This window comes from Triticum aestivum, chromosome 2B (genome assembly GCF_018294505.1).
Source record: "Triticum aestivum cultivar Chinese Spring chromosome 2B, IWGSC CS RefSeq v2.1, whole genome shotgun sequence".
NCBI lineage: Eukaryota > Viridiplantae > Streptophyta > Magnoliopsida > Poales > Poaceae > Triticum > Triticum aestivum.
In genome coordinates, this window is record NC_057798.1 from 597,613,855 (window position 1) to 597,635,962 (window position 22,108).

Below are 22,108 nucleotides of genomic sequence, written 5' to 3' on the forward strand. Positions count from 1 at the left end.
GAAAAATGGACATGATGCAACACTCTAATGCATGAACTAGCTAGGGTGTGACAACTCACCCCCACTCAAAAGAATCTCTTCCCGAGATTTAGGTTCCTCCGGAAAGAAGGCGGGGTACTCAAGTCGAAGACGATCCTCCCTTTCCCAAGTTGCTTCCTTCTCAGAATGGTGCGACCATTGAACCTTGAGAAACTTGATATTATGACATCGAGTGGTACGCTCGGCTTGATCGAGGATACGAACGGGGTACTCTCGATACGTGAGGTTATCTTGAAGATCAAGCGTTTCGTGGTCCACTCCACGGATAGGATCCGAGAAGCAACGCCTGAGTTGGGAAATGTGGAAGACACCATGGACTCTGAAGAGATGCGGAGGTAGTTCCAACTGGTAGGCAACTTCTCCTCATTTAGCAAGAATGCGAAAGGGTCCAATGTAGCGAGGAGCCAATTTGCCTTTGATACCGAAACGATGGGTTCCCTTCAGAGGAGTAACCCGAAGGTAAGCCTTCTCGTCAACCCCAAAAGTCATAGCCTTATGTTTTCGGTCATATTGACTCTTTTGACGAGATTGGGCTGTTTTCAACTTTTCACGAACAATGCGAACTTGCTCTTCTGCTTCCTGGATCATATCCGGGCCAAAGAATTGTCTTTCCCCGGTTTCTGACCAGTTAAGAGGCGTTTGACACCTTCGTCCATAGAGAACTTCAAAAGGGGCTTTACCCAAGCTAGATTGATAGTTGTTGTTATACGCAAATTCGGCAAATGGAAGGCATTTCTCCCAATCCATTCCGAATGAGATAACAGAAGCTCGAAGCATGTCTTCTAGAATCTGGTTGACACGTTCTACTTGACCACTTGATTGAGGGTGAAAGGCAGTGCTAAAGGAAAGGCGGGTTCCCATAGCATTTTGGAAACTTTCCCAAAATCGAGAGGTGAAGAGACTTCCTCGATCCGAGTTAATTTCCAGTGGAACACCATGGAGGGATACTATTCGGGAGATATACAAGTCTGCTAGCTGACTAGCGGTTATACTCTCGCGAACAGGCAAGAAATGGGCTACTTTGGAAAGACGATCGACAACGACGAAGATAGCGTTATTCCCTCTCTTTGTCCTGGGAAAACCGGTGATGAAATCCATACCAATTTTATCCCATTTCCATTCAGGAATAGCTAAGGGTTGAAGGGTGCCAGCAGGCCGTTGATGCTTTGCTTTTACACGACGACAGACATCGCAACTGGCAACAAACTGAGCAATGTCTCTCTTCATCCTAGTCCACCAGAACCTCTGGCGTAGGTCCTGATACATCTTGGTACTACCGGGATGAATGGTGAGAGGACATTCATGAGCTTCCTTAAGGATCAACTGCCGTAATTGTTGGTTTTTGGGAACCACTAGACGGTTCTCAAATTACACAACACCATGATCATTTGTAGAGAAACATTTAGCATCTCCGCTAGCAATGTTCTCCTTGATCCTAGATATTCCTTTATCTCGTTTTTGGGCAGCGATGATTTGATTTGTAAGAGTAGGTTTCGCCACCAAGGTGGAAAGAAATCCTTGAGGAACGATGTGAAGATTAAGCTTCCGAAATTCCTCATGGAGAAGCGGTTGACTTTGTTGTAACATCAGATTGTTACAATAAGATTTACGACTTAGTGCATCAGCCATGACATTGGCTTTTCCTGGGGTGTAAGTTATCCCTAAGTCGAAATCTGTGATCAACTCGACCCAACGTCTTTGCCTGAGATTCAAATCCGGTTGGGTGAATATATACTTCAGACTTTGGTGATCAGTGAAGATTTCACAACGATTACCGAGGAGGTAATGTCGCCAGGTTTTGAGTGCATGGACTACAGCTGCAAGCTCTAGATCATGAGTAGGATAATTCTCCTCATGTGGGTGCAATTGTCGTGAAGCATAAGCAATTACGTGACGATCTTGCATAAGAATGCAACCTAGTCCTTGTCGCGAGGCGTCACAATAGATAACAAAGTCCTTAGAGAAATCTGGTGGTACCAGTACGGGAGCAGATGTCAGGCGTCTTTTCAGTTCCTGAAAGTTGTGCTCACATTGTGGAGTCCACTCGAACTTTTTATCTTTCTTGAGGAGTTCAGTTAGAGGTTTAGCAACCTTGGAGAAGTTCTCGACAAAGGGGCGACAATAGCTCGCTAAGCCAAGGAAACTCCGAACTTGCTTGACCGATTCAGGAGGAGTCCAATTAAGGACAGCTTGAACTCGCTCGGGATTGACAGCAATACCCTTACCAGAAATTACATGTCCTACATAGGTCACTTCTGGCAACCAAAATTCGCATTTAGAAAATTTGGCATAAAGGCGATGCTCTCGAAGTTTCATCAAAACTAGCCTTAGATGCTCGGCATGTTCTTCCTCGTTTTTGGAATAGATGAGTATATCATCGAGGTAAACCACAACGAATTTATCCAGATACTCCATGAAGATTGAGTTCACTAAGCGAGAGAAAGTGGCTGGAGCGTTGGTTAAACCGAAGGACATGACGGTGTACTCGTATTGGCCATAACGAGTAACAAAGGACGTTTTAGGAATGTCCCCATTCCTGATTTTGATTTGATGGTAGCCCAACCTCAAATCCATTTTGGAGAAGACTGAGGATCCTGCGAGCTGATCATACAGATCATTGATCCTGGGGAGCGGATACTTGTTCTTGATTGTGACCAGGTTGACTGGTCGATAATCTACAACCATCCGATCCGTACCATCCTTTTTCTTGATGAAGAGAATGGGACAAGCCCATGGAGACGAACTACGACGGATGAAACCCTTTTTCAAGGACTCATCGAGTTGTTTCTTAAGCTCGGCTAGTTCTAGTGGTGCCATCTTATAGGGTCTTCTAGAAATTGGGACAGTTCCTGGAATGAGATCTATTACGAACTCGACATCTCTGCCAGGTGGAACACCTGGCAATTCTTCTGGAAAGACATCCGGAAAGTCACGGACTACCGGAACGTCTTCGAGGTCGGGCAAAGGACTGGAGTTAAGAGAATATAGCTGTCGCTTGGCTACTCGGGTCAAGACATTGACTATCTTTCCCGAAGGATGTGTGAGTTGAACAGTCCTAGAGAAGCAATCAATCTTAGCATGATGGGCTGACATCCAGTCCATACCCAAGATGATATTAATATCCGAAGATTTGAGAGCTATCAAAGATGCGAGAAAAACAAGTCTGTCGACTTGAATTTCATTTCCATGGCTTACTCTAGAGGTTTGCCATCTAGAACCAGGAGTAGAAATTTCCATAGTGGAAGGCATGTCACAGAATGCGGTATTATGCAAACGAGCATAATTTTCGGATATGAATTAATGAGATGCTCCAGTATCGAAAAGAACAGATGTCGGGTGGCAATTAACAAGAGCGCACCAAGAACGACGTTTGGATCCTCACTAACTTCTTCAGCAGAGATATAGTTGACATGGCCACATGCAGCGGTGGCCTGCGGGGACCACGAGGTGGGGTGATGCCTCCTACATCACGCCAATCCATCATGTCTGGCAGAGCATATCTCACAGGATAGAGATCTTGCATATCCATATATCCCGCTTGCACAGCCGGTGCAAACCGAGTCAAAGTGGCCCAATGATCAGCACGGGTATAGAAAAGCTCTAGTCTCAAGGCCCGATTTTCACGGTCCTTGTCTTCAAGCAACTGTGCAGTGGTGCGGGTTAGTGAATCCTCCTGAGTGGAGTCAGCATAGATAGCCTGGAGATACCCTTGTGCTCCCGGGAGTGAAGCTGGCATATATCGGAAATCGGAGTCCCGTAATAGGCCAGTCCTGACTCGCATGATGGTCATCATAGAGTAGGCAGCATCCTGCACAGCCATCTCAATAGTAACCCCGAGTCCATAGGAGCAGTGGAGGGGCTCGGTAGATCCAGGATAAGATGGAAATATCCTGACAGTGCAAAAATATTGACTTTGATTAAAGTCTCGAAATTGCTCTTCGACCGTGTACTCAGGATACCAACGGTATCCAGCCTCTGTCATTACCCTGACCAACATGGCAGTATGGCCGGGTACATCTAGGCATCGAGTCAAACGAACCACTTGATTCTGAGAACGGAAAGCCATCTGGAAGATGATAACCACAAGACATTAGAATTCCTAGTAGAAATTGGACAGCATAACGGCTGTAAATGCTCAAAAAGGATTTTGAGGCATTTTGCAAGGAATTGCATAGACACTCAACAACATCATATCAAGGTTCTGGGTCCATCTTAACAACATAATGGGGTAGTAGAACTGAACTAGGCTTGTATCCATCAAACCTATAAGGTACTACTGATTAGTAACACGTGAACCTGATAGAGAGAAAAGATCCTAATTCCTTAACCCCCGGTGGAAGAATAGACTGACTCAGATCAGAATGCCATGAGGAAAAGAAGTAAAAAGAGCCTTACGTTCCATCCCACAATCAATTCCCCTACATATAACTAAAGCATTTCTAGACTCAACATCGACCAGTTTGGCTTGGAGAACCTAGAGGCAGTCCGGCTCTGCTGCCAACGCTGTCAGGACCCCGACTCGATGCCACATCGATCTAGCCTGTAACACCTCATATCACTTTGCGGCCTCACGCACGGTATCCCCATGGGTGTCGTCTTACCTTTGCCCGGGACCGTTTGTGCCTTTTGGCACACGTATATGATAGTGTCGCTAGCATCCATATGGTAAGGAGCCCGGGCTGACATGGCTAGTTGTAAGCCCAAAGTGGCACAGACTTACAGGGACAGGCATCCATGACCCAGCGTCGAACATGTCGGTCATCAGCAAGTGAATCCAGGCTGTAGCACTGGGCTAGCAGGACTCTGGTAAACCGGGCTGTAGCGGGCTGACAGGACTCTGGTATCCATCGTGTGACATTTCCCCGAAGGGACAAACACAGGAACGAAGAAGGACACATGCCGGCCAGCCTAAGTGTTCTGGAGCAGTAGCAAGATACCAAGGCTCAGTGGAAACACTAGGAGACATTTCCCGATAAGAGAGGCTACTAAGAATAAACAACTAGATAGTCAGATCCCACACATACAAAGCATTTCAATCATACACACAATATGCTCGATATGTGCAAATACAACAAGGCATCACAACATGACTCTACAACACAAGTACTTTATTTAAAGGCTCAGAGAGCCATACATATCATACACACAAGTACGGGTCACACGACCCAGCATTCAAGTCATAGAAGCATACAAGCCAACAGCGGAAGTAACTTGTCTGAGTACAGACAACTAATAAAATAAAAGAGGCTTGGGAAGCCTGGCTATACTACCTGGTCCTTCACAAGCTCAGGATCACCACCTGGGCCTCAGTCTACTCATCAATGTCAACGTCTACGAAGAACCATCAGAAGGGGTTGCAGAGTCTTCTGAAAAAATGTAAATTAAAGCAACATGAGTACAAAGGTACTCATCAAGACTTACATCAGATCCTACATACATGCACATTATCAAGAAGGGTTGGTGGGGATATTGCAGCAAGCCAGCTTTGACTCTTGGCTAAGCTATCCTACGAGACACCAACTTGAAATGGTTTTGCGCACACGAGTCCACTACACACCAACTCAATACACTACCGAGGATCCACCTCCGTCATCCTACAGAAGAGCCGTCCTCGGCACTCACGCTTATCTTGAGAATTTTAGTAGTATCCATTTAGTTGTCTATGAACTGTATAGGCAACCAAGTAGTCCTTTACCGCGGACGCGGCTATTCGAATAGATAATGTTAACCCTGCAGGGGTGTACTTCTTCATACATGTTTCCACCACTTAGCGTCTGCACACGACATGTGCTCGGCAGACTTCAAGCGAAAGCCGACGTGGGTGTAGACCACGACCTACCTAAACACCTAAGTCTCTAGTCCAGGTTTATCGCCTATTCAGGTTCCATCCGCAGGGAGTCCGGCCGAGGTTTCCACATACGGCCCCGAACGATGTGTACAGGGTTCCGAGACACCTAACGGGTGCCCGGCATACCCGGCCACGTACCTACCGCATCACAGCCCACCCCGCGGGTCAGCGCTGCCCACGGCCTCCAGTAAACTACAAACACCAGAAACTACTTGCAACTCCTGGACAGAGGACTAGGGTGAATAAGAAGTCGAGCGGGGTCATATTTCAGGGCCCAATGCATGGTAGTAGCTGAATCTTAAATCACACATACATATCTCAGTGCTTAAGGTCGGCTTCAATGAAACAACCCACCATGTACTCCTACATGGCCTCTCATCGATACCTTTACCAAATCGTGTTCAACACATCACTCTCATTACCGGCATGATCATTTCACTCTAGCCCATCACCCAGATGAACCAGACCTGACACGACTCTAAGCATAGCAGGCATAGCAAGGTAGGAACAACACATACATATGGCTCAATCAACTCCTACACATGCTAGTGGGTTTCATCTAGTTACTGTGGCAATGACAGGTCATGCAGAGGAAATGGGTTCAACTACCGTAGCACACAGCAGTTTGAAACACGTTGTCTTAATGCAGTAAAAGAGAGCATAAGCGAGAACATGGGATTGTATCGATATGATCAAATGGCTGGTTGCTTGCCTGATGGGTCGATGCACTGATTTTGTTCTTCGTTAGGGTAATCGTGGTTCTCCTCGGAGGCAGAACCTGCCGCAAAGAGCACCGATACACAAACATCACCAAACAATATGCAACAATATGATGCATGCATGAGACATGGCAACATGAGTGTATTGGGCTAATGCAACTAAGACCAGATGGGTTTGAACCATTTTGAATCAAAGAGTCAAGTTTCAAACTCATAAATGGCCCTTTTAAGTGATTTATCTTGTTCTGCACTAAACATCAGGTTAGCTAGTTTAAACATGCATGAAACCAGTACAGATGGATAGATTGGATTTTTCTGACCATTTTTCATATATAAAACTTTGCATTTGGAGTTACAGATTAATTTCTATGATTTTTTGAAGTTTGTGGTATTTACCGGAATCAGCATTACGTCAGGATGACGTCAGCGGTCAACGGAACAGTCCAGGTCAACCCTGACTAGTGGGTCCCGTGTGTTAGTGTAATTAGTTTAACTAAATATTAATTAAAACTAATCCTGATTAGTTAACAGGGCTGGGCCCCGCCTGTCATTGACCCAGGGGGGTCAAACTGGGCCCACCCGTGGCCAAACGAGGGGTCAGCGGGGTCAACTCACTGGCGTTTAGCCGCCGGCGAGGCCGAACGTGGCGCGAGAGTGGTTTTGTGCATTCCGGCGACCAAAAGAGCGGCGGAGGGCATCTACGTGTAGCTGGGAGCAAGCCGCATCTCTTGGTGGTGTTGGTTGAGCTCGGGGTGGCCGGAAACGGCACCGGCGACGAGCTTGGCGGTCGCTGGAGTTCGGGTGATGATGAAGCCGAGGCTATGGAGCACAACGAGGCGTGTGGTGAGATGCTACGGGTTCCTACGAGTGCGGTGAGTGCGTTGGACATGGTGGTGTGGCCAGTGGGTGGCCGGAGTCACGTCGGCGACGAGCTCTGCGGCGGCGCGTGCGGGTGAGCTACGTGCAGTCGCTACGGGGCCCAAGAGCAAGAAAGGCAAGGGGGGAGAGGTAGCTGAGCTCACGGCGGTCTCGAGGGAGCAGACGGCGCGGTCGGGGACGAGCTGTTGCGGTGGCGACGGCGAAGGGGATCTCCGGCGATGGCGAGTCACGCGAGGTCGGAGCAGAGTCCTCGGGGCAAGCGAGCGCTCGGGGCTCGGCTAGCTCGACGAAGAGGAGGGCGGCGAAGCTCCTGGACACGACGGCACGGCGCAAGGACGATGGAGAGAACGACAACGACGACGGTGCGGCTGCGGTGGCGTCGGCCATGGCATGGGAGAGCGTGGGAGAGAGGCAAGGGGAGAATGGATGTGTCCACGGGATTCGGGGCACGACGTGGAGCTCATACCGGTCGGCAGAGAGGCGAGGGGAGGAAGCAGGGCGGTGGGCAGCTGCGTGGCGCGCGCTGGTGCCGCCGTTGAGCACCTGCCTGCCTGCGTGGCGAAGGCAAGTAGCTCACTGGAGCGGCTGCTGGGCTGGGCCTGCTAGGTGGGCTGGCTAGTTGGGCTGCCAGGTTAGTTCCCTCTCTCTCTCTTGTTTATCTTTTTTATTTATTCTATAACTTTGTGGACTTACTAAAAATACCTAAACAACTCCAAAATTCACCAAACTGCTCATGGCCATTAACTGGAATATATCCAGCATGGAACATTTTAGTTTGGGATTATTTGAGCATTTAAAATAATTTATATAATTTAAATGCCCAAACTCAAATACTTATGATTTAATTCAAAGACCTTAGGATGACCTAGAAAATTGTGCACCACTTTTGGCAGAGGTTCTGAACCAAGGCAAAAATGATGGACATTTTAGAAGGGCATTTCAGGTTCATTGAAAATATTTTTAGTAAACCCTAGTTGGTTTCAGAGGGGCCTGGGGGTTCTGTCATCCCCATTTCAAGTTTCTGTTGAGAAAAATGGACATGATGCAACACTCTAATGCATGAACTAGCTAGGGTGTGACAATGGGGTGGCGAACGGCGGCGGACGGAGGAGGGTGGGGTGGAGAGGGTGTTTTGGCGCCCACGGAGTACAAATGGGGAAAAGGGAGGTAGAGAGGAAGGGGGGAACCATGTAGTCAGGGCGCGCTTGTCTCAAATGCGAGGAAATTTACAAACTTAGCCCCCGCTTCAAATTTCTACTACGTACATCACAGCAACATTAGTCGGTTGGGGATAGGACAGTAATCTCGCATACACCGAATATTTGCCGATGAGAGTTTGTTTTTGGCGCCCACCGTGTATGAATATGAATCAGGGAGGGAGTTGATTTCGGCCAAGGGCACACTATGTTTTGGCGCCCACCGTGTATGAATCCGGGTGAGAGGCGGTTACGCCACATTTGGGTGAAATTATATACCTACCCCTATCGAAACCTATAGAAATCCAGCAGATAGGCTTTGCACGGCAGGGATAGGCAGTAGTGATTTCCATCTCACAGATTTTGGTTTCGGGCGGTTACTGCGACTTTCCCTACTTCGTTCAAATTTTGCACAGTGCACGTTTACCGTGCCAACTCAATTCGAATCCCGTTTGTATTCTACTATTTTTTTCGGGCGGGATCCATTTTCAATTGGAATTACATTCTATATACATCATTTTTTTACATATATACTTTCAAAAGCACAACACCATTTATAAATAAATATGGTTGACAAATGGCATGATCTCAGATTCATAAGGTTGTATCCATCAATTTGGATTTTCAAATATTTGAAACCACTTTATGTTGAAATCCAATGTATGCATTCCTCGCTAACTATCTCCAATTAATGTGTGTTTCATGCGGGTTTTTTAACTTCTGAAACATGTATAATCTGTTTCACACACACAACATATAGTGTAATCCCGTTTAGACACTAATTGCATATAAACCATGCATTGTTTGTAATTGAAGAATCTATGGATCACTAATATTGATAAACTATATAACATTACACGTGTGCCCAAATTCAAATGAATATGCATGTTTGATACACCAATTTGCATTATGATATTATCGATGTCGTGATATCCAGTTTAAATATTTGAATCCCCTTTAATCCAGATATTCGTCTCATATAGCTATCACTCATGCTTATATAGGACAATCTCTCTGGACCTATACGCGTTCATCGTCTCTCAGGCATCTCTCGTGCTACCTGTATGTCGACAATGATCTTTTATCTTTGTAACACACTGACGGTACTCTCTCCATCGACTTTCATCACTCTATCTCTCTCTAACTATATCTCGCTCCCTGCTATGTGTCTCTAGCTATGATTCTCCATGTGGAATCTCTTTCTCTCACACAAACACAAAACTTGGTCTCCCGGGGTCTCATTTCTCTCAATTATTCCCATGTGTGCCACTCGCACACCCCTCATACAGAGATGTCTTTCGCTCCTTAGATATGAGAACCTACGACTCTTCCTCTTCAGTATCTCTTTCTCACACACAAACACAAACTCTGTCCCCCAGGGTCTCATATTTCTCCATTGTTCTCTTGTATGTCGCTCAAACACACCCTCTCTCCCTAGAGATATCTTGCGTTCCCTCATATGTCTCTCTAGCTATCACTCTCGTTGTGAAATATCTTTCTCTCACACAGACACAAAACTCCGTCTCTCTGGATCTCATTTCTCTCTGATATTTGTTTGTATGTGACTCACATGCACCCTCTCTCTATCTCTCTCACACCCACACACATAACCCAGCCTTCTGATCCACTCGACTCCTATCTCTAGCGCAGACTAGCTAGGATCTTTATCTTTCTATTTATTTATTTCTCCATCAACCTTCTTTCTCGCCCTTACTCTTGATTCCTATCACGCACACTACATATGTTTCTCTCTACATGCATGCAGTCAAGTGCCCTCTCACACACATATATAACTTCACCCTTTGAACCACCCGACGGTCATCTCCGACACCCAAACTAACGGATGTCTCTCTAGCTAGCATCTCCATCTTTGTATCTATCTGTAGTTTCTCCGTCAACATTTCTTTCTCGCACGGAGTCTTGCTTCCTATCACCCACACTATATATGTCTATCCATACATATGCATTTATAGGTTGATCTCTTTTGCACAATCGTTGCGCCTCACCCCCTCTGCTCGCCATAGATGCATGCTCCAGCCCACGCCACTATCTCTTAAAGACAAAAACACATGCTCAATTGCCGGGCCTTCTTCCATGCATTCTCACATGCATGCATATTGTCATACCGATCCGTCTCTCCCATGTCGTTGATCTTAGGACTCATGTCTTCTTTCTTTTATCTCGATCATGCGCGCGCGCGCACACACACATCCCACATATACATGTATACCTCTCACACATGCACGTTCAAGGTCTCTATGTGTCCATACATAGTTAATTACCCTCAATCCTAACGCCACATCGAATCGTTCTCCTCTTTTGTGCACATAACTTCTGCCTGGATGGGCAAAACACACACTCACACTTAACAATCTCCTTCTAGCTACCCCCCCCCCCCCGCCCCGCCCCGCGCGCCTCTCACTCTTCCCCTATATCCTCGAAACCAATAAGACCGTCCCTTTGTTTAATTCCCGCCTACATGCACCATCGATATATAGTAGTCTTCTGTGGTGTCTCTCGAACAAACACGTTCTCTCGATGTCGACTCCTCTCACGCGCACACACCTTCTCTTCCCTCCTACGGGCATTTTCTCTCTCGCACCCCATCGTTGGTGGCCTCTGCCATACACATCACCTCTCTATGATGAAGCCATGCACACTTAAATTACATCCGCCACAGAGGACCCCGGGACACACACACACACACGCACACACACACACACGCACGCACCCCCCCCCCCACACACACACACTAAGACTCCATCTCTCTCTCTCTCTCTCACACACACACACAAACACACACACACACACCCACACACACACACAGTTAGAACTCCATCTCTCTCTCTCTCTCTCTCTCTCACACACACACAAACTAAGACTCCATCTCTCTCTCTCCTCTCTCTCACTCCCTCTCTCTCTCTCTCACACACACACACACACCACACACACTAAGACTCCATCTCACACACACATGCTCTAGGCGGAGCATTTGTTCCTACCACCCTTCATCCAACCTTACCCGTATGATAAACAATCACCTTTATTTACTTGCATAACATGGACAAATTCCACTTTACTTTAGTAGTCAGCAAACTTATCATCTGTATACCCTTATAAAAAAATGAGTTGGCGATGATGCTGTGCCTGCCATCTTGTAGTACAGACCGTATGATCTATATCTGATGGATAGGAAGCAAACTATGATAATTTTACAAAAGATACCCGCACCTCTCTCCACATCATTATCTCCCGCAACCTCATTGCTCAGCAATTAAAAAAGGAATAAGTCTCTGGAACAATCTAGCATGTATGGTGGCTGCTGCCGCCTGCCGGCGCCGTCCATCCCCATGCCTCCGCCCATTCCGACCACCAGTCACCACCACGCTCCACTCCTCCTCGCCTTATCTCTCATCTTTCATTTTTTCGATGACATTCTTGAGATACCAGTTTTCCGATAAAATTCAGATATCATTAGTTTCTACACATGGGATTACTCCTGCATGGGTCAATCACAACAGGTGTTTTGTAAAAAAATGCATATTGATGTTTCGTGCAATGCACAAGAATCTTGCTTGTAATTATATAACGCAAATCACGAGCAGGAAGTGACATTTTTTTGACACAACCACGCTAACATGGCCACGTAAATCACGAGCAGGAAGGAGAAGGGAAGCGTGCTGTGGAGTAACATTTTTTACCACAATTTCTTAGGAAATTGAGTGCAATAATTGAGTAGTTTTGGAAACTACCATTACTACTACACCTGAAACAGTTCAAAACCTATACTCCCTTGCCAGCGAGCGCTTCCCGCGTGAAACAGTCAGTGTCGCCTGGAGCGTCAGTGCCGCATTAATGCCCGGCCAGAGCGGAGGCGACCTCTCACTGGCGCCGGCTTTGAAGTGGCGCGACGGCCGAGAGAGCGCCGCTTCCTGGTGCACGCGACTACTTTGCGTCGAGACTGGCCATAGGCCCTGTTTGGATCCATGGGTTAGAGTTAGTTTGAGCTAGTTGGGGCTCAAATAGCCCTAAAGTATCCAAGCATGAGGGTTTAAATTGGAGTAAGTTGCACCGAACCCACCAAAAAAACTATCCCACTCAAGAGGTGCTAACTGGAGATAGTTCTCATTGGGACCACTGAAAAATCACTTTTCTCTCTCCATGAAGTGCATTTATTGTCAATCTAACCCTGTCACCCAAACACCTCTTTAGCTACAGTTAGTTCAGGGTTAGCCATGAGTTAGTCGAACCTCTAGCTAAGTTAGAGTATCAAACAGGAGCAGTATAGGACATGCAAGTTGCTCAAAGCATACAGGCAAATTCGTACGTGAAATGATTTTTTTCTTTTTGAAAACGGAACGTGAAAGGAATTTTTTTAGAATGCTCTTGGCATGTCGCTAACATGTGATAGTTAACTGACCCCAATAGACGGCAGAAACGCCAGCCCGCCGCACTTTGATAGAGACGAGGAGGGAGAAGCGATACATGCTGCTGGATTACTAGAGATATGTGTCGCACGGAAGCTAAGAAATATGGTGATAGCGTGGGTTAGCCATGTACTAGTATGATGTAACTACACTGGGCTGCCGTGTTTCGTACTCTTCCAGTCCATTGTGGAGATGATTGGTTAATTTTATATCACCGAATAATATTAAATATTATAAGTGCAGATGCTCCACCACGAGGTTCCTTGATCCTTCTCGGTCGTCTGGAATCTATGTTCTTCCACTCTATTTTTCTTACGTGAGCTTTGTTCATCCTTTTGCCAACACGCGAGACATCTAGCATCAAGGCGCACATGTTATGCAATGATCGTTCCATCTATATGAAGAACACGTGGCACTGGAACTACGAGACGGGCATGTACCCAGGAGTGTACATACGAACCTGAGTAATGTAGCGCAGTAAGTGGAGTAGAAAGGCACAAATGGTATGAACATGTGTGGCATACAGGGTGTGTTTGGTTGCGTTCTCATCTCATCATAGTTGTTCCCTCTTCATGCATGCTCAACTCAATACCCCTCTTCATGCATGCTCTCTTCATGCATGCTTCTAGTGTATTTGTGCTAAACTAGTATGGACTCATGCACCCTCAATACACTCTACCAAACACCCAAAAGTAGGTCGAGAAGGGAACTGTTGGGCGGCATTTGTCTCTTACTACGTACTACCACTAAATGTTGTACGTGCAATGGATGGTGATGTTATGGAGTACATGTCTAAGTACTATACTACTACTATATTAGTTGGAGGCACATATTAACTTTTATATTTGTTTACGTGTATGCCCCGAGACCTTCCAACTAGACGTGTCTTTCTCTCCAGGTCACACTTTGTATCGTTCATACAGCTAAGTACTACTATGTGTGGTCTCCGACCAAGAAGTGGAAGAAGTGGAGACGCTCTACCACGCTGGTTTTTTACGCTGGGCTCTACCACGATGTTCATGTCCCACTCCTTTCGCTGACGTGTGGGACATCCAGCACGTGCCGTGTTTGGCACCCTTCGCTGTAAGATTTGAAACGCTAGCATTCATCAGAAATAAAAAATAATTATAAATCGGCAGTGATACTATTTTTTTTGTGAACCAATCAGCAGTGATACTACCATGCGGTTTCCTTGCTCCTCAATATCGGAAAGAATACTTCCATTCGCAAACATGTGAGACGTCGGCCATGCTGGTCCACTTGCCATGCACGCAGAACTCCAAGGGAGAGTCACCCAGGTCGTCGCGCCGCAGTAACAATGACTAATGAGCCGTCAAATCACAGGCCCACTTCCCACTTTGAAGTTGCTCGGACAAAGGAACCATCATGACTTCGTTGAATTCCGCTTCTTGAAGAAAACTACTGTACCAGCAGTACTGCTAGCTACAGGATTTACTCCAACAGAGGCCTCCTTTCGTTCATAGGATAGGAATATGAAAATCATAGGAAGTGAGATGACATGCATCTCAATTCCTATAGAGAAAGAGATGCCATTTGATGCATAGGATAGGAATTTTTCCACTTAGTCTAGGCTAATGCACTGGTAATTTGCTCTAAAAACTACAGTAGTAACTACTCCCTCCGTTCCAAAATAGATGGTCCAACTTTATACTAAAGTTAGTACAAAGTTGGGTCATCTATTTTGGAACGGAGGGAGTAGTAGTACTGGTACATGCTCATACTCAGACACAGACACACACACTAACTACTACTCCTAGTACAACTACTTCTCACATGCTGGCCAGACGCCATCGTTCTCCTTCCCGGCTTTGTCGGCGACACCCCACCGTGCTTGGATCTCCACCGACCTCTCCGCAGCAGCGTGTGCATCCTTTTCTTTCTTGCGGTGACGGCCTCTCTTTTCTTGAGTGCTTTCTGACTTTTCTGCTCCCTCTGTGCGGCTTTGGCCGCCTCTTGCTCTACCGCCCATTCGGCCTTGGCATCTTCAAATTCCTCCCACATAGTTGTGAGGTCGCGAGCGGCGATGAACTCGGCACGGCAGGATGCCATCGCTTCCCGAGGGAGTCCTGGATTAGGGGGTGTCCGAATGGCCGGACTATGACCTTTGGCCAGACTCCCGGACTATGAAGATACAAGATTGAAGACTTTGTCCCGTGTCTGGATAGGACTTTCCTTGGCATGGAAGGCAAGCTTGGCGATACGATATGTAGATGTCCTCCCATTGTAACCGACTCTGTGTAACCCTAGCCCTCTCTCCAGTGTCTATATAAACCGGAGAGGTTTAGTCCGTAGGACGAACACCAATCATACCATAGGCTAGCTTCTAGGGTTTAGCCTCTCTGATCTCGTGGTAGATCAACTCTTGTACTACCCATATCATCAATATTAATCAAGCAGGAGTAGGGTTTTACCTCCATCAAGAGGGCCCGAACCTGGGTAAAAACATCATGTCCCTTGTCTCCTGTTACCATCCACCTAGACGCACAGTTCGGGACCCCCTACCCGAGATCCGCCAGTTTTGACACCGACATTGGTGCTTTCACTGAGAGTTCCATTGTGTCGTCGCCATCAGGAAGGATGCCACGTCCCGTCTTTAAAGACGGCACTCTTGCTAATGGAGCTTTGGCTATCGGCCAAACTCTCCGGCTAGGCGGTTTTCTTATGACCGCCTGTTCGGCCGCCGCGCCGATGATGACTTCTCGGGTCATCAAAAGCAATCTCCACATCGACTCAGAACTCGCTGAGCAGTTAGATCCGATGGAGCTCTCTTCCTTAAACGAGCTCTTGGATCGCATCGCCGCCCTGGGAGTCGCTACAGACTACGATCAGATTGGGCTTAAACCCGATCCAAGAGAAATTGACTCTCCCCAGGTCACCCACCACGTCACAGTGGTGGAGGAACAATGCGGCGAATCTATACCCATCTTAAGGACCAAATATGTCCGGATTCCCGATCCCCCCAAGCCGGATACGCGCGGAGGGGAGGACATCACTCAAGCCCTGAACCTAAAGTCAGGCAGCAGGCCAGATTCATTGGACAGCATCCAAGAACCCAAGCTTCCGAATTCGGAAACTCCTTGGCCCCTGAGCCTCAGATCAGGCAAGGTTCCGGATTTAACTCCACCCGCCCACCCTAACATAAGGGATCTATCCCAAGTTCGGCAAGAGCCCAAGGAAACAGTACATCATTACTGGGCCAGATTCCTCCTGGCTATGAACAGGATAGAGGACTGCCGCGAGGAGGATGCAATTTCATCTTTCTGCAATAATTGTACGGACATCGGAATCCTCAACGCCATAAGTCGCCGTGATATTACATGCTTCACTGACTTGGCATCCATGGTACAAAAATACTATGCGATGGAAAGCGTCCGGGCAACCAAAATAAAATTCTGGGACGATCCGGCCCTGAATACAATCCCAGTCCGAAATAAAAGGGCACGTTATCACCATGCACAGGGGTTAATCACCAAAAAACAAAAATCCTCTATAGGGTATGGAACCATACTGGAGGGATGGCTCAATGGACCCTGTAAAATTCATAGTACAGAGGGCGTCACACCAACTCATAGCCTTAGAGCATGTTGGATACTCCGGCAGGTGGCCAGAAGTGGCGAGGAGCTTCTAACTCCAGAATCCGCAGAGCACCACCCCAGGAATACCAGTACGGTATCGACAGTCTTCGAGACTTTCGCATCAAACAATGTGCGGAAACGAACACTCCGCAGCCTTACCGAAGTCTACCAGGTAGCAACAATAAACCCATGGAGTGACACGGCTATTACCTTTAACGCCAGTGACAAACCTAAATTCCGAACAGCCCGAGCACCAGCCGCATTGGTCCTCAGTCTGATAGTGGACGGCTTTCGACTTACCAAGGTAATCATGGACGGTGGCAGCGGATTGAACCTCATTTATGAGGAAACCCTTCGAAAAATGGAAATAGACTGGAGCTGCATTGAGCGAAGCAACACAACCTTTAGAGGAATAATCCCCAGTCGGGAAGCGTGCTATACAGGAAAAATCACACTGGATGGGATGTTCGGCATGCCGGATAATTACAGGTCCGAGGAGGTCATATTTCAAGTGGCCCCGTTCAGCAGCGGATACCACGCTCTGTTAGGGAGAGAGGCATTCACAATTTTTCAAGCTATACCCCATTACGGGTACATGAAGCTCAAAATGCCCGGACCCAACGGAATCATCACTCTTGCTAGTGACCCAGACATAGCACTCCGTGCCGAAAACAAGACAGCCGCACTGGCCCTTGAGGCATTATCCGAAGCCCTAGGGGCCGAGGAACTAACTGCGCTGCGCTCCATGGTGGACAGGGACGACGTGATACTCGACAAAAGATCCAAGTCCACCTCCTTTAAACCGGCAGACGAAATAGTCAAATTCCAAGTCCATCCAACGGACCTTACAAAAACGGCCTCCATCGGGGCACAATTAAACCCTGATGTAGACGCCGCACTACGAGAATTCCTACGCGAAAATTGGGACATATTTGCCTGGCACCCTTCAGACATGCCAGGAATCCCACGCAAGCTGGCCGAGCACATCCTAAACATCCTAAAAGGATTCAAGCCTGTTAAGCAGGCTCTTCGGCGTTTCTCTGAACCTAAGAGACAAGCCATGGGAGAGGAGCTAGCCAAACTACTGGAAGCCGGATTCATCAGAGATATAAAACATCCGGACTGGCTAGCAAACCTGGTGGTGGTACCAAAGAAGGATAAATCCTGGCGCCTATGCGTCGATTTCAAGGACCTCAACAAAGCTTGCCCAAAGGATCCCTTCCCCCTCCCCCGCATTGATCAAATCATCGACGCTACCGCAGGACACGATTCATTGTGTTTCCTCGATGCATACTCTGGCTACCATCAAATTAAGATGGCAGAGCCAGACCAAGCCGCGACGGCATTTATCACCCCATACAACCCATTCTGCTTCACCACAATGCCCTTCGGGCTCAAAAACTCTGGCGCAACATATCAGCGCATGATTCAGACATGTCTGGCCAACCAGATCGGGTAAACAGTTGAAGCATACGTGGATGACGTGGTCGTCAAAACCAAGCACGTCGAAACTCTAATAGACGACTTGAGGGTCACGTTCGATAACCTCCGAACATACGACATCAAGCTTAACCCAGAAAAATGCGTTTTCGGCATACCAGCCGGAAAGCTCTTGGGCTTCATTGTATCCGGTAGAGGAATTGAAGCAAGCCCAGCCAAGATCCAAGCTCTATCACAATTGGATATTCCAAAGGACCTCAAACAAATACAAAAATTGACTGGATGCGTGGCGGCTCTAAGCCGCTTCATCTCCCGCTTGGGAGAAAAGGCATTACCCCTTTACCGCCTCCTCCGGCGCACCGAACACTTCGAGTGGACGGATGCTGCCACGGCCGGACTCGAAGAAATAAAAGCCATATTGGCAACAATCCCGGTCCTGGCCGCGCCTAACATCGGCGAACCAATGAAATTATACATTGCGGCAACTCATCCAGTTGTAAGCGCAGTGCTCGTCGTCGAACGAGAAACGGACGGACACAAATTCCCCCTTCAAAAACCAGTCTACTACATGTCCATTGTCCTCACTCCATGCAAGTCACGGTACCCGCATTACCAAAAGATAGCGTACGCAGTGTTCATGGCATCCCGGAAGCTACGACACTACTTTCAAGAGTGTTCAATAATAGTAGCCTCCGAAGTGCCTCTTAATGATATTATGAACAACCGCGACGCGACGGGCCGGATTGCCAAATGGGCCATTGAGCTCGTCCCATTCGACATAACCTATAAGCCACGGCGAGCTATCAATTCGCAAGTTTTGGCCGACTTTGTTGCTGAATGGACTGAAGCCGAACTCCCTAAAGAGTACGGCACATATTCCACCTGGATCATGCACTTCGACGGCTCCAAAATGCTAGCGGGTCTGGGGGCTGGTGTCGTTCTGACGTCCCCAACAGGAGATACAGTTCAATATGTCCTTCAGATAATGTATACGGACTCTAACAATGCAGCTGAATACGAGGCCCTTCTACATGGTCTCCGGATGGCAGTCTCCATGGGCATTCAACGCCTAGAGGTGCGTGGGAATTCTAACCTCGCGATATCCCAAATAAATGGAGACTTTGTGTCACACCCTAGTTAGTCATGCATTAGAGTGTTGCATCATGTTTATTCCTTTCAACAGAAATTTGAAATGGGGATGACAGAACCCCCAGCCCCTCTGAAACCAACTAGGGTTTACTAAAAATATTTTCAATGAACCTGAAATGCCCTTCTAAAATGTCCATCATTTTTGTCTTGGTTCAGAACCTCTGCCAAAAGTGGTGCACAATTTTCTAGGTCATCTTAAGGTCTTTGAATTAAATCATAGATATTTGAGTTTGGGCATTTAAATTATATAAAATATTTCAAATGCTCAAATATTCCCAAACCAAAATGTTCCAAGCTGGATATATTCCAGTTAGTGGCCATAAGCAGTTTGGTGATTTTTGAAGTTGCCTAGGTATTTTTAGAAAGTCTACAAACTTACAGAAAAATAGAAAAAGGAAAAATCAAAGAGGAGCAGAGGCTTACCTGGCGCCCACCTGGCAAGCCCACCTGCCGGCCCAGCCCAGCAGCCGCTCCAGCGAGCTGCTTGCCTTTGCCAGGCAGGCAGGCAGGTGCTCGATGGCGGCACCAGCGCGCGCCACGCAGCTGCCCGTCGCCCTGCTTCCTCCTCTCACCGCCCTGCTGGCCTGGACGAACTCCACGTTGCACCCCGAACCCCGTGGACACACCCATTCGCCCCCAGCTCCTCTCCCTTGCTCTCCCGCACCATGGCCGACACCACCGCAGCCGCACCGTCGCCGTAGTCGCGCTCTCCGTCGTCCCCGCGCCGCGCCACCATGTCCAGGAGCTCCGCCGCCCTCCTCTCCTTCGAGCTAGCCGAGCCCCGAGCGCTCGCGTGCCCTGAAGCCACTATATCGACCTCGTCCGATCCGCCATCGCCGGAGATCCCCTACGTCGTCGCTGCCACACCAGCTCGTCCCCGACCGCGCCGTCTGCTTCTTCGAGACCTCCATGAGCCCAGCTAGCCCCTCCCCCTTTCCTCTCTCGCCCTCGTGCACCACAGCGAGCGCATGAAGCTTCACCGCACGCACCGCCGCCGAGCTCGTCGCCGACGTGTCTCCGGCCAACCACCGGCCACACCACCGTGTCCATCACACTCACCGCACCCGCAGGAACCCGTAGCACCACTCCACGAGCCTCGCTGTGTTCCATAGCCTCGGGTTCGACCTCACCCGAACTCCGGCGACCGCCAAGGTCGTCGCCGGCGACATTTCCGGCCACCCCGAGCTCAACCACCACCACCAAGAGCTGCGGCTTGCTCCCAGCTACCCGTAGATGCCCTCTGCCGCTCATTTAGTCGCCGGAACGCACAAAAGCACTCTCGCCGCCGTGTTCGGCCTCGCCGGCGGCTAAATGCCGGCGAGTTGACCCCGCTGACCCCTCGTTTGACCACGGGTGGGCCCAGTTTGACCCCCTGGGTCAATGACAGGTGGGGCCCAGCCCTGTTAACTAATTAGGATTAGTATTAACTAATAATTAGTTAAACTAATTACACTGACACACGGGACCCACTAGTCAGGTTTGACCTGGACTGTTCCATTGACCACTGACGTCATCCTGACGCAATGCTGACGCAGTAAGTTATTTACTAGAATTATTATTACACAGGAAATTCCAGAAAATAACCCAAACTTCAAAAAATCATAGAAATTAATCTGTAGCTCCAAATGCAAAGTGTTATATATGAAAAATGATCAGAAAAATCCAATCTATCCATCTGTACTGGTTTCATGCATGTTTAATCAAGCTAACCTGCTGTTTATTGCAGAACAAGATAAAGCACTTTAAAGGGCCATTTATGAGTTTGAAACTTGAATCTTTGGTTCAAAATAGTTCAAACCCATCTGGTCTTAGTTGCATTAGCCCAACACACTCATTTTGCCATGTCTCATGCATGCATCATATTGTTGCATATTGTTTGGTGATGATTGTGTATCGGTGCTCTCTGCGGCAGGTCCTGCCCCTGAGGAGTATCATGATTACCCCAACGAAGAACAATACCAGTGCACCGACCCATCAGGCAAGCAACCAACCATTTGATCATATCGATACAATCCCATGTTCTCGCTCCTGCTCTCTTTTACTGCATTAAGACAACGCGTTTCAAACTGCTGTGTGCTGCGGTAGTTGAACCCATTTCCTCTGCATGACCTGTCATTGCCACAGTAACTAGATGAAACCCACTAGCATGTGTAGGAGTTGATTGAGCCATGTGTGTGTGTTGTTCCTACCTTGCTATGCCTGCTATGCTTAGAGTCGTGTCAGGTCTGGTTCATCTGGGTGATGGGCTAGAGTGAAATGATCGTGTCAGTATGAGAGTGATGTGTTGAACACGATTTGGTAAAGGTATCGATGAGAGGCCATGTAGGAGTACATGGTGGGTTGTTTCATTGAAGCCGTCCTTAAGCACTGAGATCTGTATGTGTGATTTAAGATTCAGCTACTACCATACATTGGGCCCTGAAATATGACCCCGCTCGACTTCTTATTCACCCTAGTCCTCTGTCCAGGAGTTGCAAGTAGTTTCTGGTGTTTGTAGCTTACTGGAGGCCGTGGACAGCGCTGACCGTAGGGGTGGGCTGTGATGCGGTAGGTACGTGGCCGGGTATACCGGGCACCCGTTAGGTGTCTCGGAACCCTGTTCACATCGTTTGGGGCTGTGAGCGAAACCCCGGCCGGATCTCCTCACGGATGGAACCCGAATAGGCGATAAACCTGGACTAGAGACTGGAGTGTTTAGGTAGGTCGTGGTCTACACCCACGTCGGCTTTCGCTTGAAGTCTGCCGAGCACATGTCGTGTGCAGACGCTAAGTGGTGGAAACATGTATGAAGAAGTACACCCCTGCAGGGTTAACA